Genomic DNA, 17,562 nt, shown 5'->3' on the forward strand with positions numbered 1-17,562 from the left:
TCTAGATGGCTGGTGTAAAGCACACAATTCAGATAAATAGGCAGGAGCAAGCCCATGTAAAGATTTAAAAACTAGCAACAAGATTTTAAATCAATTCAAAAACTGACAGGCAGCCAGTATAAAGAAGCTAGTATTGGAGAAACAGAATCAGACTTTCTTGCCCCAACCAGGAGATGAGCAGCAGCATTCTGGACCAACTGTAACCTGCATATCAGGGATTTGCTAATCCCAGAATACAACAAGTTGCAGTAATCAAGGGGAGAAAAAGATAAAAGCATCAGTAGCTTTCTCAAAATCCCTAAAAGATAAAAAAGGCTTGCATATATACATTCGTCAGCTAGTTTATTAGGTACACCTCTCTAGTACCAATTCTTCATGGCATAAATTCAACAAGGCGCTGGAAACATTCCTCAGGGATCTTGGTCCATATTGGGATGACAGCATCATGCAGTTGCTGCAGATTTGTCGGCTGCACACCCATGATGTGAATCTCCTGTTCCACCACATCCCAAAGGTGCTCTGTAGGATTGAGATCTGGTGACTGTGGAGGCCATTTGAGTACAGTGAACTAATTTTTCAACAAACCAGTTTGAGATGATTTGAGCTTTGTGACATAGTGTGTTATCCTGCAGGAAGGAGCCATCAGAAAATGAGTACACTGAGGTCATAAAGTGATGGACGTGGTCAGCAACAATACTGAGGTAGGCTGTGGCATTTAATCAATGCTCAGTTGGTACTAAGGGACCCAAAGTGCGCCAAGGAAATATCCCCCACACCATTACACCACCACCACCAGCCTGATGTGCTGACACAAGGCATGATGGATCCATGCTTTCATGTTGTGACACACCAAATTCTGACCCTACCATCTAAATGTCACAGCAGGAATTGAGACTCATCAGACCAGGCAATGTTTTTCCAATCCTCTGTTCTTTAACTTTGGTGAGTGTGTGCAAATTGTAGCCTCAATTGCCTGTTCTTAGATTACAGGCTTTGCATCTGTTGTGGTCTCCTGCTGCTATAGCCCATCTGCTTCAGGTTTGGTGTGTGTGCGCTCAGAGTTGCTCTTCTGCACACCTTGGTTGTAACAAGAGTTTTTTGAGCTACTGTTGCCATTCTATCAGCTTGAACCAGTCTGACCATTCTCCTCTGACCTCTGGCATCAACAAGGCATTTATGCCCAGAGAACCGCTGCTCACTTGATATCTTCCCTTCTTCTGACCATTCTCTGTAAACTCTAGAGATGGTTGTTTTTGAAAATCCAAGTAGATCAGCAGTTTCCGAAATACTCATCTGGCACAAACAACTATGCCATATTCAAAGTGACATTTAATTCTCCTTTCTTCCCCATTCTGATGCTTGGTTTGAACTTCAGCAGGTCATCTTGACACTGTCTACATGCATAAATGCATTGAGTTGCTACCATGTGACTGGCTGATTAGATATTTATGTTAACAAGCAGTTGAACAGGTATACCTATTCAGGTATAAAGTGGCCACTGAGAGTATTTATATAGTTAGCAAGTATATGTATTTTATTTTGTCTGTCTCTTATTTCTTTTGCATTTGTTCTTGTAAACATAGCATGACATGTAATGTATAGCTGGACGTACATGACTACAAGTTGATTTTCTTGCCCATAACTTCTTACCCCAAGTTTTGTTTCTTGGAATTTGTTTACTATAATATACAAGAAAATAGAAAGAAGGCCCTGCATAAGGACAATCTACCTAAAAAGGAAAGCTGATACTTTGCTAGGAACAGGAAGGAGCTGGAGTACATAATAAGGAGGAAATCTTTAAACTCGGGTAACTTTGTATACTTTCATTCAAGATTGAAGCCACCATTAGAGGGTGCTCTCTTTCACAAGATAATGAGTAAAAAACACGTGCCACCAAACCATAGGCTATATTAATTTGAGGTTATCTGACAGAAGTTAAGTAAAACAGTTTCTTTTCCACAGTATGGAGAGGTAAGGAGTACATCAGATAATTTGTGTTTTTGTAAAATAAAGAGGAATTCAAAATTGGTCCAAAAATATGAATATTTCTTTTTTAGATAAATATTCCCATGAACAGAAGTTATAAAATTCTGCTTCCTAGTCACATCATCTAACACTCATCAGAAATAATTATTTTATATCATTTGTAGTATTAACAGATTGGTCCTCTCCTATTTGAGGTTTAATATTGTGGAGGACTACCGGCTTTCCATGCCGGTCCTCACCCCAGGCCGCTAGGAGGAGCTCTCCCGACAGCAGGATCATGCCCCGAGGTCCAGCAGGGCCTCATGAACTTTGTAGTATTTTTACACAGCCCAGCTGGATACCTTGGGGGCCACCAGGAGTCGCTGTGGGGGGACTTATGGGCTCTGTCGTGCCTTATGACCCGGGAGTACGTCACGGTCACGTGACAGGAAGGAACGACGTGCTCCCTGGGTGAAGAAAAGGACTGTTTGCCCTGACCCGGAAGGAATAAGGAACTGTGGTCTGTTGGGACAGGAACACCTCCGGGTCAGGGGCTATAAAAGGGCGGTGCCTCGCTCCAGACAATGAGCTGAGCTGGGTGGTAGGAGGGCAACGCGTCTGGGAGTGGAGGATTGTGATTATTGTTGTAGTATTATTGGAGTATTTGGGAGTGGAGAGTGCTTTGTGCACAATTATTATTATAATAAATAATTATTGGACTTTTACCTGGTGTCTGACGTGGTGTCTGAGGGTACAAGGGTGCGAGAAAGCACTTAATCTGTCACAATATGATGTATCAGATATTGGAATTGGGGCAGATTTGTTGTTTTGACAGTGCACCTTTTTGCTAATATATATAACACACATGTCTATTATTTTACAGATAAAGTTTAGGTGAAAGACAACCTTGCAATAAGCTTACAATTATAGAGTGGAGACCCTAGATGTCATATATACAGTATCAACACCTAGACAGGCAGCATTTCCTAAATTCCAAGTAGTAAGAATGAAAGGGTGTTTTTTTTTCTTAGCAATCTTATATGAATCCTCTGTATCACCCAACTCCAGAATTCTGCCCTCCTTATTATCCCTTACACTAAAACAACAAATCATTTCTTCACCAATTCCACACATTCTTTCCAGTCACCCAACAACAACTTATTTCAAAACTCTGGCAGGCATATGCTTAAACGATGTGCATTTTCTATATCTGCTCTTTAAAGTTCAAACCAAATGACTTATTGTCTTTACCATATCCATTTTCTCCATCTTTATTTCAACTAACTACTTTATGTACAGTGGAACCTCGGTTCACGAACGTCTCGGTACACGTACAACTCGGTTTACGATGAAAAAGTTTACCAAACTTTTGCCTCGGTTCATGACCACACACTCGGTATGCGAACAAGCCAGTTTCCCTTTCGGTTTGTACATGTTGAGTCTCTCCCTGTGCATTTCCTGTGCAGCGAGAGAGCGCGACACACATACAGACACACGCAAACACAGGCAGCGCGAGAGAGACAGATGCACACACACAGGCAGCGTGAAAGAGACATGCACACACACAGGCAGCACACGCGCGCACACACAGACAGCGCGAAAGAGACGCGCACACACACAGGCAGCAAGAGAGAGCGCCACACATACAGGTAGCACGAGAGAGCGCGACACACACACACACACAGAGGCAGCGCGAGATGCAGACACACAGGCAGTGCGAGAGAGAGCTGGACGCATTAAGGTAGGAAGGCAGTTAAAGAAGGCACTGGGCTTGATTTTGTTTTCACTTCTGTTTCCAGCAATCGGTTTGTAGCGTACATTGTTGCAATGTTATTTTTCTTGGTGGTTTATTAAATTACGGATTTTTTCTAATGTTCATTTTTTTCCCTGTGCTTAAAACTCATTAAAGAAAGTGCTTTTAGCCAGCGGTTGGTAGCGCTATAGCGCAAACTATTGCAGTGTTGGTTTTCTCTGTTGTTCAAGGTTTTCTCAATGTTATTCAATGTTTTTACATTTAGTTTACTATTACGCTGTGCATTCTATGGTTTAATTAATTATATTTGTACTTAAAAACTTAAAAAAAATATATATTTACATACAATTCGTATGGTCTGGAATGGATTAATTGTATTTACATACAATCCTATGGGGGAAATTGCTTCGGTTCACGACCAAATCGGTTTACGACCAGAGTTTTGGAATGAATTACGGTCGTGAACCGAGGTTCTACTGTACTCTTATATTCCTATGACCACTCCCTTTCTATAGATGTGTGTGCCTTGTACTACTCTACTAAGTGCTCTAGATGTTTTCATTCCCTCAGTTATTCCACATAACTTTCATTCACTCTCTTTCTATTCAGCAACTCCACCAAATTTTGCAATATTCCTAGTTGCAGTCTACATAACTCTTTTTGGTCATTACTTCTTCTTTATCTCTGTTTTGCCACCAAGAAATGGATCACATCTAGGAACATTATAAATAATAAACAGAGCTGCGGTTTCTTGTAGATAAAGGCGGCACATCGCTCATGCATTGAGCCTTTCATTTTGGAGTTCTTGGAGCTCGTTTTCTTATGGTGAGATGCCCTTCCTGATGTCAAACTACTTACTTGCCTTTTATGAAATGTAGAGTAAAGCAGCTTTGACAGATGATTAATATTTATACTTTCTATAGAATGAATCTTTAGCTTATAAAAAATGACCCACTTGTCAATTTTAGAACTCAGCTAAAGTCACCTTCTAGGATCTATTTTCTTTATGCTGTATTGGACTCATCTGTCTAAAAAGAAAGATTTTGTGTAAGAATACCCATCTGAATTATACACATATAAGCAGGACAGTGTTCACATGGAAAAAATAGCATTTAAAGGACTACACAAAACTCAAGGTCAAAATTTAATCAAAAGTAATTATATTTGATACCTGGGCTCAAATCTAAGCTCAATAATAAATATGTGACCATCTCTACACACAGTTTCTTTCGCAGTGTATAAATTAAGAAAACACAGAAATGTTAGCAGTAGTCATAAACTGTTGCAGAAGAAACATGACTATAACTTAAACCAAGGCCACATGGATCATCTGTGTATTTGGAATGAAATATAAAACTTTAAGAAGGCATTGAAACTAAACGTGATCTGATGTCCAGCCACGTACAGTATTATTATCCTATGCACGCTGAGGATATTAATGAGCGCACTTCAAGGGATGCAGTTAAACCTAATGAGCCAAACATTTTAACAATACATTTTATATTATTCTCAGGCTGTTTGATAGAAACATTTATTCCAAATGCATCATTCGTCTCCTCACCTATTATATAAATAAATCTAACAGGTAGGCAAAATTAATCATACAAGTAGTTAATATTGTAAATCCACCTTCCACCATCCTGGTACAGTTACCTATTCCACTTTTTACTTTTGAATGTAACCATTTATAAATAATGTAATTAAATTGACTGAACAAATTAGATTATAATTAATGATTTTACTATGTCCTTTATTTTAATTATACATATTAGATTGTTAAACAGTAACAGAGTATGGAACTCTCTTGTCTCATAATTGTAGCTACCAGGGTTTATTTTCAGCACTGTTCACTGCATTGATCATTCCCATTTGAACCTGGATTAATTCTTGTTACCTCTCAATTAGATAAAAACATGCATGTTAGGTTAACTGATTTTTGTATAAAATAAATGAGTGTTTAAGTGCATCTTACAATGGTCACACATTTAGTTTAGTTCCTACCTTGTGCTTGACTTAACAGAACTAGCACTGGTTACATACAGTGCATATCAAAAGTATTCACCCCTTGGAAGTTTTTACATTTTTTTGTTATACAACATTGAATCACAGTGGATTTAATTTGGCTTTTTTGACGCTTGTCAACAGAAAGACTCTTTAATGACAAAATGAAAACAGTTCTCTGTAACACAATCTAAATTAATTACAAATGTTGCCACGCATGCGCGCATAGGGAGCCGCGGAGAGACCCAATAAGCAGCGTAACATATCACACCAGGGGACGGAGATGGGGTACTAACCGTTCTTTCTTTTGTTTTCGCAGAAGAGAAACGTCATCACCATAATCCACGTGACTTTCCCTAAGTCACGCACCTTCACTTCTGCATTTTCCCTGGTCCACCAAAGATGACATCATGACTCTCATACTGCACCTCGGTTCCTTCCCAGCATCCTACTATGCAATTTACGATCCCTCTCCATAAATGTTCCCCTCTCCACATGATTGATGGTCTGTTGTACTCTGTATGAACACTGACCTGAAAAAACAAAATATTTTTTGCAAACTGTACAGTATACGGGGCTGGAAAACCCCAAACCTTTATGCGCTGTTGTCTCTTTTATTACAATGTATAAAATTTTCAAATAGATAGCCTTGAGTTTGTGTGCACAGATCTCTATCAGTTTTGTACATCTGGGCAATGCCATTTTTCCCCGTTCTTCTTTGCAAAACTGCTGAAGCACTGTGAGATGTTTTTCAGTTCCTGCCAAATATTCTCAGTTGGATTGAGACCTGGACTCTGACTCAGCTCCTACACGACATTAAAATTGTTGTTATGAAATCATTCCTGAATAGCTTTGGATTTATGCTTGGCTTGGCTTTTGCTGGAAAACAAATCTCCAAACGTTTATGATTTCTTAGACTGCATCAGATTTTTTGCCATATTCATTTTACCACTACCCTCACAAGACTTCCAGGGCCTGTTGCACCATCATGCTTCACTCTGGGGATGGGGTGTTTTTGACAATGTGTAATGTTTGCTCAATTTTGATCTCATCAGACCATGAAAATTCTTCTAGCTGACTCCAGAGTCTACCATGTGTCTTCTGGTAAACTGTAGCTGAGATGTTGTGTGAGTATGTGTGTGTATTTTTATTACTAGTGGCTGTCTCTTTGCCACTATGAGCATAAAGCTGTGACAGGTGAAGCACCCCGGAAACAGTTGCTGTCTACACAGTCTCTCCAATCTCATTTACTGAAGCTTGTGACTCCTTCAGAGTTCTCATGGGTCTCTTGGTGACCTCTCTCGCTGATCTTCTTCTTGTATGATTACTCAGTTTTTAAAGACAGACACCTCTAGCCAGATTTACTGTGCCATACTCTTTCTGTTTCTTAATGGTTCATTAACTGGACTCCAAGGGATATTCAATGAATTAGATATCCCCTGACTTGTGCTTTTCAAATCACCTTTTCAAGAGTTGCTTAAGGTGTCCTTTGGTTGTCATGAGTATTCTTGTGTAGGTCATGATATTGACTCTCTACAAGTTGGACTGTCCAGTTACAGGTGAATTTATAATACAATCAACTGAAACCCATAAACTACGTCCATGCGATCTCCATTGAACTAATTACTGTATGTGACTTCTTAAACCATCTGGCTGCTCCAGTGATGACTAAAGGGGCGAATACTTATGTGATCAATTATTTGGGTTTTGATATTTGTACTGCAGAGATCCATTTGACATTAGAGTCTTTTTCTGTTAATTAGTATCATAAAAGCCAAAATAAATCCGCTGTGTTGTATAACAAGAAAACATGAAACATCCAAGGGAAAAATACTTCTTATAGATACTGTATAAGCAAAACATGAATACTAGATACTGAATAGAAACAGCTCTAGTACCGAATCTAGGAGAAAAACATATTTGCCCTGGGGGATATGAGCACTTTCAGAAGCAGCAGGATCTTGTCAGTGAGGTGCAATAGAGGCTACATAAGGGTGGACCCAGAAGAAAGTCAAACCTAATGCCAGCAAGAATCTCGTCCAGACTTGCTTTGTTAGCAAGATATTGACTCACAACTTGAACATTGCAATATAAGATGCATTTATGCAACAATCAATAGAAGCCCCAGACAGGTGATCTCCACTAAACTAATTATGTGACTTCTAAAGCCAACTGGCTGCACCAATGATGATTTTAGGTGAGTCATATAAAAGAGGTTGATTACTATTTTGTGTTTATATTTGTAATTAATTTAGACCACTTCACTGAAATCTGTTGTCACTTGGAAATAAAGTGTTTTTTTCTGTATATTGGTTTTAAAAAAGCCCAATTAAATCCATGGTGATTCACATAGCAATAAAATAGGAAAACTTCCAAGAGGGTCTTGTAGGGAAAAGAAAAAAGAATTGAAGAGTTGTGATGTCATAGGCAACTCTGATTAATTGTGCTTGTTGTTACTGTAAGGATATTCAAATTGTAGTGTTGGATCATAATTTCTTCTCTCATGAACAGAAACATCTCCACCCACAATAAAAAGACCGAAAATGTACAGTATATGATGTAGCTGTTCACCTACACTGAACATAGTTATGCCACCAGGTATTGGAAACTGTCACAAAATTGTAGCGACTGGTGAATTATTCACCTTTTGCACATCTATGCAGCATTCAAACTTCAAACTGTACAAAATTCAATTTAAGGGCATACAGTTAAGCAACACAACAAGTGCCAGGAAAAGCAACTCCTGTGTGTCTGCTAGGATAGAAAATGGTTTTCGTCCGTTAAGGGTGACCAGTCAAGAAATGAGATCTTGTAATAAGCAGGATCCAATCAGGGAATGGTTACATACCAATCAGATCAGGATTAGAGTCTGCATTTTCAAAACGTTTTGTTTTTACCCATCCACGGCACAATGCTGAGCTGATGTCTTCAGAAATATATGGCTCTGGGAGCATTTTCAAAACCCTCCTTGTTTGGACAATGGAGACAAATGTGGACAAAAGACAAAAAATGAAAAAGTAGTGTGGGCATAGCCTTAGTCTCATGGTTTAGTACCCTGCAGCTTTTGACCTTTCTACTAGTGTGCATATTTCTCCAAAGTTGCAAACATGGGGCATGTCTATCAAAGTGTTTGCTGTATTTTTTGTGGGCAGATGATATAGCTGAAATTCACATATATTTATTCACTTAGTATGGACACAATGCTTTACCAAACCAAAGTATATATGAGTGGTTAGAGCTGTTCAGATATTGTTGGACAAGTGAGATGGATGCAAAGAATTTGGGTCATCCGTCAACAACAAGCACTGATGAGAAGTGAGAAGAAACTACTTTTGTGTTATTGTTCTTCTCGACAGAAGAATATTGACATGGTAATTCGCCTTATGAGGAATTACTATTTTTCAGGAAATTACAAAATGGAATAAATAATTCATAACTGGCTTTGCAAGCAAACAAAACTTTGTTTTTTTCTGAAGGCATTTAGCTTGTCTCTCTTTCTTCTTGTACAATTGCTGCCTAATGGTGCATATAATTAATAGTTTCAGTCACTTAATGTTTCCTACATACAAACTTTTTTGACTTGAACACTGTGTGCTAAAATACTTTCTAAAATAAATACCACTACATTTCCAATGCACATATAAAAGCAGCAAGAAAAATACAGATATGACTTTGGAAATCTATTCAGTAACATCAGTTGCCATTGTGTTTGTTGTAGTGTATTTGTCTCAAACATGTTGGCATATGTAAAATGTCAATGTTAGTTATGACTGGGAATATGAATTTCCATTTTAGGGGGCGCAGGCATGAACTTATGTGCCCTATTACAACTAAGTCTGTAATTTGAAGTATATGCATTTTTCTTGTCTCTTTTGAAAGAAGAAAAGGGCCAAAGGGTCAAACACAGTCTATTGAACAGAAAAGGTACTTTTTTTAAAGATTTGGGGGTATAGTAGTTGTAGTTCCATTTTATGTACTCTGAGATAATAGATTTCATTTAATTTTCATTTGTTAGAATGTACAATGGCTGTAATAGTTCTCCTGTGGTGTAGATCTAGATGTGTTCAGAAAGAAATACAATGAAAGGAGAACTTAACCAGTGTAGTAAATGAATGTAAGACAAAGGGAGACACACTTTCCCCCTAGTGTGTTGCACATCCTGTTCTTTGTGAACAATCCTAAATCATTTTCCAGATGAGGCAACTAAGCATTAGAATCATCATCTCTGTTACACCAGTGAAAAACATTGCAACTGTGACTGGACTTGTTCATGGTACCATTTAAAATCTGTCCAAGCATTGTATTAAAACATAGCCCTTACGTTCATAAGTCAATGTTGAACAGTTACTGTATGATAAGAAGTCATTGTGGGAGCAGAAATAGCAAATTACAAGGTGTTTACAAGACAGTGAATTTGGTGTTTTAATTTTTATCATACTGATATGATTGTAATGACATTTTAAAATGATAGAGCAGTCTGAGCTCCTGGTGGCTTTTTATGACAGTTCACCATGACCAAGATATATTTCAGCAGTATACTGAAATCATTATGAAATACACTTGATTTTGAGAAAGAAAAACAATATTCTGTTTCTTCATGAAAGATAAAGTACACACTTGTTGCTGCTTCAACTCTTCTTCTCTACCTGCTCTTTTGCAAGTTCTGTCCACTCTCTGGTTTTTAGCCACAGGAGCTTTTCAAGTTGAACTTGCTGACTGATCGGGTATTTCACAATCATCACTGAGTTGTGCCATGCCAGCTATATGGGATGTTATTATCTGCTTGTCATCCACATACAGTACAAAGATTTCCTTACACTGTGGTTGAACTGGAAGAAATCAAAGTGCAATTCACAGCAACGTCCAGTTTTTCCAAATGTAATTGGAGTGGTCAACTGCATGCACATTGGTATTGCAACAGCGCTGGACAAGTTACATCAGCCGGGGTGAATCACCGAAATAATGACCTGACATTACATCATCTATAGCAGGAGCGCCTATAAAAACGGCAAATCTACACTGTCGCATGTGCTTTTTCCAATTAGTGCAACAAAAGGCAAGCAGTCTTTTTAAGCATTGCGAGTGACCTATAAAGGCGCCTTCAGCGAATGAATTTGCTTATGTAAATAGAAAGCATTTCCACTCTATTAATGTGCTGCTCTTTGGTCCACAGAAAGTGTGTCACATTGTCACATTCGTTCTTTGAATTTGTAGTTTCAGATTGAAAATGAAAGTGGCTAGTGAATGGTCTGTTTCATTGTGATTAATTCAAATACACGATAGATAGATAGATAGATAGATTAGATAGATTAGATAGATAGATAGATAGATAGATAGATAGATAGATAGATAGATAGATAGATAGATAGATAGAACTTTATTTGTTCTCAGGGTGAAATTGAACTTTTTACAGAAGCTATTTAAATACATAAATAGATAAATAAAAAATATATATACACACACCAGAAAGAGTAAAACGAAAGAAAAATTAAAAGAAAGAAAAGATTGCAAATTCCAGAATCACTACTTAATCAATTTGAGTTGGAGATGCCATTAGAGTTAAGGCCATGTCACATTAAAACACTTTTCAAGCAATTTTCAGCTGCAGACATTATTTAAATAATCTTAGTGAATCGGAGGCAGATGTGTAGTCTGACATACATAGCGGCAGCAACAAAATCTAACAGGTTTGATTTTATCTTAAGTTGAAGGGGCAGGCTTGTGTGTGTATGATAGCTATGTACCAATGAGCAATAATGAACACAGGTAGTTTGGACCTGTTTTGACTAATAGAAGAGAGACGTTTAGGTCTGATGCCTTATATCTTATGTACCACAAAAAACTGAGAAAGAAAGAGAAAAAAGGGATAGAGATTATGGCTGAACTTTCCATACCTATAAAACCATCGCTCTGGCATCAGCTCCATCAGGCAGCACATTATTGGCTGTCAGAAAAAGAGGCAAGCTCATTACACTCTAAAAGTGAGAACCTGTGCTAGAAAGTCGTCAATGGTCACCTAATCTGACATACCCTACAATTTCTTGTTGTGTAATAGGACATGCTCAGGCGACTAGATCAGTAATCAAGTTTGCCATCTCCTCCAACTAGAAGTCGTGTAATGTTACATCGACAAGTTTCACAACAATTTTTGGTTGTACATTTTGTAGTTGTTTAAGAATTATTGCAATTTTAAAAATATGACAAAAATATTATTTGCTAAATATTATTTGAATACACTATTAAAAGTAAAGAAACAAACAAAAAATGAATGTTTTAATTTATTATTCTTTCCATAAGCCTGCACCCAAATTTTTGTACTCTTTTTTTAAACTCAAATTTTATAAAGACCATTCTATATTGTTTATAAATAGGAACTGTTGCCAAATTAAAAATATCAGTCAGGCAGTCATTTTCTAACCTACCTTGTCTGCTGGAACCTATCCCAGTTAGCATAGGGTGCAGGTTAGGAATAAACCCTGGACAGGGTGCCAGCCCATCACAGGGCAAACACACATACACACACACCATCCACACACTATGGCCAATTTTAGGATCGCCAGTTTACCCAACCTGCATGTCTTTGGACTGTGGCAGGGAACAACATGCAAACTCCATGCAGATGGGAGCTGGGATGCAAACCCTGGTCTTCGTACTGTGTGGCAGCAGTGCTGCCACCATATGTTAAAAATAACATGAAAATGTATTTATTTTGCTGTTTTCCACAGCCTGTAATCTTGTATGATAACATATTTTCAGAACTCCTGCTTACCTCTGATCAAAGATGCTTATGTTTCTTTATCGGACACATATAGTGACACATTTGCAGCCTAGAATATGTTTGTGCCCATTCCCAGTTCATAGGAGTGTTAAAAACAACCAAGCTAGAACTTTAATGCAGAATAAATGTCCACAGGGTTATTGTATACGTTGTATATATTGTTACAATATTAAAGCTATTTAATATTTTTAACTATATTTGATTTAATAGTTAACAGAAACACATTGCATGTGTACAATATAATACTAAATTAATGAAAATTCCACTTACATCCAGCTGTGCTGTCATTTTTTAAATTTTACTTCAGTTTTTATAAATGTCAACAGGAGTTACCATGCAGACCACAAACCACAGGCCGCTGGGGTATTCTGTGAGATCTACAGTCCTGAAGAGGCACAAAGGGGCTAAGTCAACTGGTGCCCGGTCCTGGCCTATTTCCTGCCATGTTCCCAGTGTCGTTGGGATAGGATGTGAACCCCAGAACCCTATATTGGAGTTATTGGGTCTGACAACATATGTATGTATATCCAACATTCAATCCATTTTACTGATTTTCTAAAGTGACTATTTTTTATGAAAGAAACAGCCATAGAATTTAATGAGAAACCAAAAGATAATCTGCATATTGGAAGAAAAGCAATTAATTTGATTAAAGCTATTTGCTAGAGTTTTAATTTGGCTTATTGATTTATCTGGACTGTTAAGAAAAATTGAACAAAGTAATTACAAAGTATGACTCCAAGTCTAGGGTGGACTTGCTGTTTGAACATAATTTTTTCAATAGTGCTTAAGTGTCACTTGTGGGGAAATAAAGGCTTGGATATTTGCATTCATAAAAGCAGAACAGAGGGCTAAATAATAATTATTGTGCTTATTTTTCTTTTTGCTTGGATCCAGTAAACATTACAATACAAATTTGTTTCATGTCATTTAGCCTTATGATATTAGACACATCTGAGACCAGAAAGAAACAATTTAAGTAATTAAAGTACAAACCAGCTGTTCACTATAATTAGGACACAAAGAAGTAACTGTAAATTGGTTACAGTTTCTGCATTTTATGCTTTTTTATTAGATGTGGTAAAAACTGGATTACTACAACTGGATTACAACTTCTGAACATATATACACTGTATATACAGTATATATCATGCAAGGTACAGCATTACAATATGCAGTATTGTTATGGTGTATAAAATCTACAAATTATTCTCTGTATTTTTATTATTATATTTTGCTCAATCCCAACAAGATGAATTCAGATTTAGGAAGAATTATAATAAAAAGACACATCCTCTTCCCTTACACCTCACTTTTATAACAGTTGTTCACAGCATAGTGCTAAAATGGTTTTACAGCCTGGGAAAGGAAGACTGAGCCAATGCCTCAGGATATTGATTAATTTATGGATGGACATCTGGGACAACAATTTGGTTTACAGTCTGGAAAAAGATAGATTAAAGAGTTTGAGCAAAATTCATCCATCACATTGACAGCCAGCCAATCAGGTGGATGCAACAATCATGTGTTGTGAAACCACGACATGAAACTTTATAATAAATATGCCAGATTTTGAAAGCAACTTCGGAAGAAGAGAAACAGTGATGACGGAAAAGCAAAGTCAGAGAAGACGACAAAGACAGTTTTCATCTGATCGTCAGTTAACAGCATTTTCATGAACATCGATTGCTAAATCAAACGCTGCCTTGGGACATTCATCCTTGTCATCTGTAACTTTTTTGTAAGCTTTTCCTAAAGACTATATATATCCAGACTTTTCTATCAGTCTTATGTTCTATTATTTTTTGTTGCAGTGGTATTAGTATTATTCTTGTCATAAATACCATGCTGCATTTAACTTTCTATGATTTGTCTTAATTTCTAGAGTGATTGAAGTAATAAGTTAGATTTCTTTGAGTACCTGGTGCAGCCAGCGATTTGCCATTACCTCTGTGCTGCAAGGTTCATAAAGGGCTGAGGGTGAGAGCTCCATTCAATAGTAGGGAACAGTACGTAAGGAAGGTATTCTTGGCTGATAAATGGCCTATAGTCAAGAGTGCTGAGCCTTTGTATGTTTAAATGTATTCTTGTAGACCAAAAGTAAACTTTAGGTCTGAGATATCATTAAAAAATTGTATGTTGTCTGTGCCAATAATAAGTAAGTCTCTTGAAGTGCTGAGTGAAAAGCTGTGTTATTCCTAAAGCATTTTTGTGGTTTAAAGTGCCAGAGGTTAATCAGCATGTGTGTGTCATTCATGGGGCACTGCTGTGGTTATGGCCTGTGTGTATGCGTATAGCTATGTATGTGTGTGTTCATCTTAAAGTGCAACAGTAGACCAACCCAATAACGAACTTGATGAGTACACTTACCCTTGAAGAAAACAGGTAAAGGGTAAGTAGAGGGAAATGTTACGATAATACAAATATGTTGCATACAGTTACAGTGGTGGGCAAAAGTATTAAGTCCCTTTGAAAGTCATCATAATTGTGTGCATAACAAAAGATTTGTACACATTTTTCCATTCAGTATATTTAATGTGAACTCTGTAACAATACATTTCCAAAGTCAAGATAATCCATTTTCTGTACATTTTATCAGAAGAAGAAAAACTCTAAAGTTAGCGTAAGTTTTTAAGCTCCAGGTTTACACAAATGACAAATTAATCACAAATGACACAAAGTTGAGTCATTTGACCATAATTAAATATAATTAGGTACAGTTTGTGAGTCCTTTATACCTCTCTGGATTTAAAAAAAGTACCCTTTGAAAGGGCCATAGTCTTTATTGACTCTCCAGGCAACTGCTGTGTTTTTATTGATTATTCAAAAAGTAATGTATATTGATTATAGTAATATTTAGTTATGGCCAATTAAAATTCAATTTGTGTGTGGGTCTGTTGGTCTCTTTAGATAAAGCTTTTAAGTAGGGTAAAGCAGTCAAACAGAGACATTGCTACACAAACATAACCTGGTGCCTCATATATAAACAGTGCGTACACACAAAACTATTGTGTATGCCTGTTTCCACGCACATTTCAAGATGTATAAAAACTAAGCTTTGCGTAAAGTCATGTTTCTGCTCAGATTTGCAAACTGGCGGCACCCGGCATCTAAGCAGTGCCACTGTTTCTGTATCATTTACCTTCTTTTTCATATTTGCATCCATGACACAGGATTTATCAAATACACTGAAATGAACTGTACATCTTTTACATATTTAATTCACTTGATTGTCAATAGTGCCTGATGACCCCGACTCTCTTGTCTTACTGAATGTCTTACTTGTGTTTTGTAGAAGGAAACTTTTTATATTAGCATACTGAATAGCAAATTAACATAAAGAGCCATAAAATGTAATTAAAAGCTTCTAAAACATTAGATTAAGCATAACTTAGAATGTTAAGCAAATAAGAAACGTCAAGCAAATAGTTAACTAAAAATCAGTTATATTGCATTATTTTTTAAGCTTACAGCAAAATTTCTAGTCTGGGAAAGAACAGAAATTGACGTATGAAAACCAGTTTAGAACAGGACAAGAGATTGAGAACACCTGTGTTCAAGGCTGAGAAGCTAAAAGAACAATACCACACAGAGAAGATGGCTCTGGAAGGCACGTAGCGAAACCAGCTGGATTGGGGAATCAGCAGAAAGGCAATGAAAGGTTTTTGCTGTAAGCAAGGTCACACTGATGTAATGCATGAAGAGAAACATTAATATATTCAGACATTAGTAATAATTATAGAAGAATATATTGGAAATTAGCTTTAGTGTAGAAATTAAGACATATCAAGTATGCCAAGCAATGATTAAATGAAGAGCATATACAATATTTCTTTTTAATTAAAGTTTAGCTTTAGGCCAATATTATACAGTAGTATAGCTTGAAAGGCTAAAGGAGGAAGTGACACCATGAAAGACCAAATATGGAATAGAGGACATCTTCCCAGTTGAAAAACAGAAACTGGAATAAACAATAGACAGTATGGCCAGGGGCAGAATGAGCTCATCGAACAAGGTTAAAATGATAAGAAATTGCTATAAAAACTTCGAATATGGCTCAGCTCAGTTTGGCCATATTGGGTTGAGTCCTTGTTATTTTTTGTGTTGTTTTATTGCAATAAAGCTTTAAAACTCTGTCTGTCTATCCCAAGTCCTAATAGCCTTTATTTTTAGGTAAAAGGGCTTCTGATGATGAATGTTTTGCCACAACAGTTTCTGAATGGTTGAGTAATAATTTTCTCCAGCTAAATAAGGAGAAATTGGAAATCTTAGTGATTGACAAACATGAATATAAAGAAGGTATTAGAAATAAACTTGATCCATTAAGATTGAAAGTTAAGACAGAGGTAAAGAATTTAGGGGTAATTATTAAATCAGATCTGAATTTTAGAGCACATATTATTCAGATTACTAGGACAGCATTTTTTCACTTAAGAAATATAACAAAAATTAGACCTCTTATAACATTACAAGATGCTGAGAAACTAGTTCACACTTTTGTTTTCAGTAGATTAGATTACTGTAACACACTCCTCTCAGGACTACCCAAAAAAGTCATCAATAATTTTGCTCCATCCTATATCCTGGAATTCCTTTCACCTTACACTCTAAATCGTAACCTTAAAGCTCCTCTTGGAGCTGGGTGCTGAACTGTTGCTGGCTTTATAAAGGCAGATTTTGAGGAATTGTGCTGTACCTGCTCTTATGCAAGTTCTGTCCACTCTCTGGTTTTTAGTCACAGGAGCTTTTCAACTATTTCACAATCATCACTGAGTTGTGCCATGCCAAATGTAAAGGGATGATATTATTTGCTTGTCATCAAGATATATAAGATTTCCTTACACTGTGGTTGAACTGGGAGAAATCAAAGAGCAATTTGCAGCAACGTCCTGTTTTCCAAATGTAATTGGATTAGTCATCTTAATGCACATTGCTATTGCAACTGCCCCGAACCAGTTACTTCAGCCAAAGATGAATCACCAAAATAATGAGCTAGCAGTACATCATTTATAGCAGGAGTACCTATAAAAATGGCAACTCTGCAATGTCGCATGCACATTTTTCA

Source organism: Polypterus senegalus, chromosome 4 (assembly GCF_016835505.1).
Source record: "Polypterus senegalus isolate Bchr_013 chromosome 4, ASM1683550v1, whole genome shotgun sequence".
NCBI lineage: Eukaryota > Metazoa > Chordata > Cladistia > Polypteriformes > Polypteridae > Polypterus > Polypterus senegalus.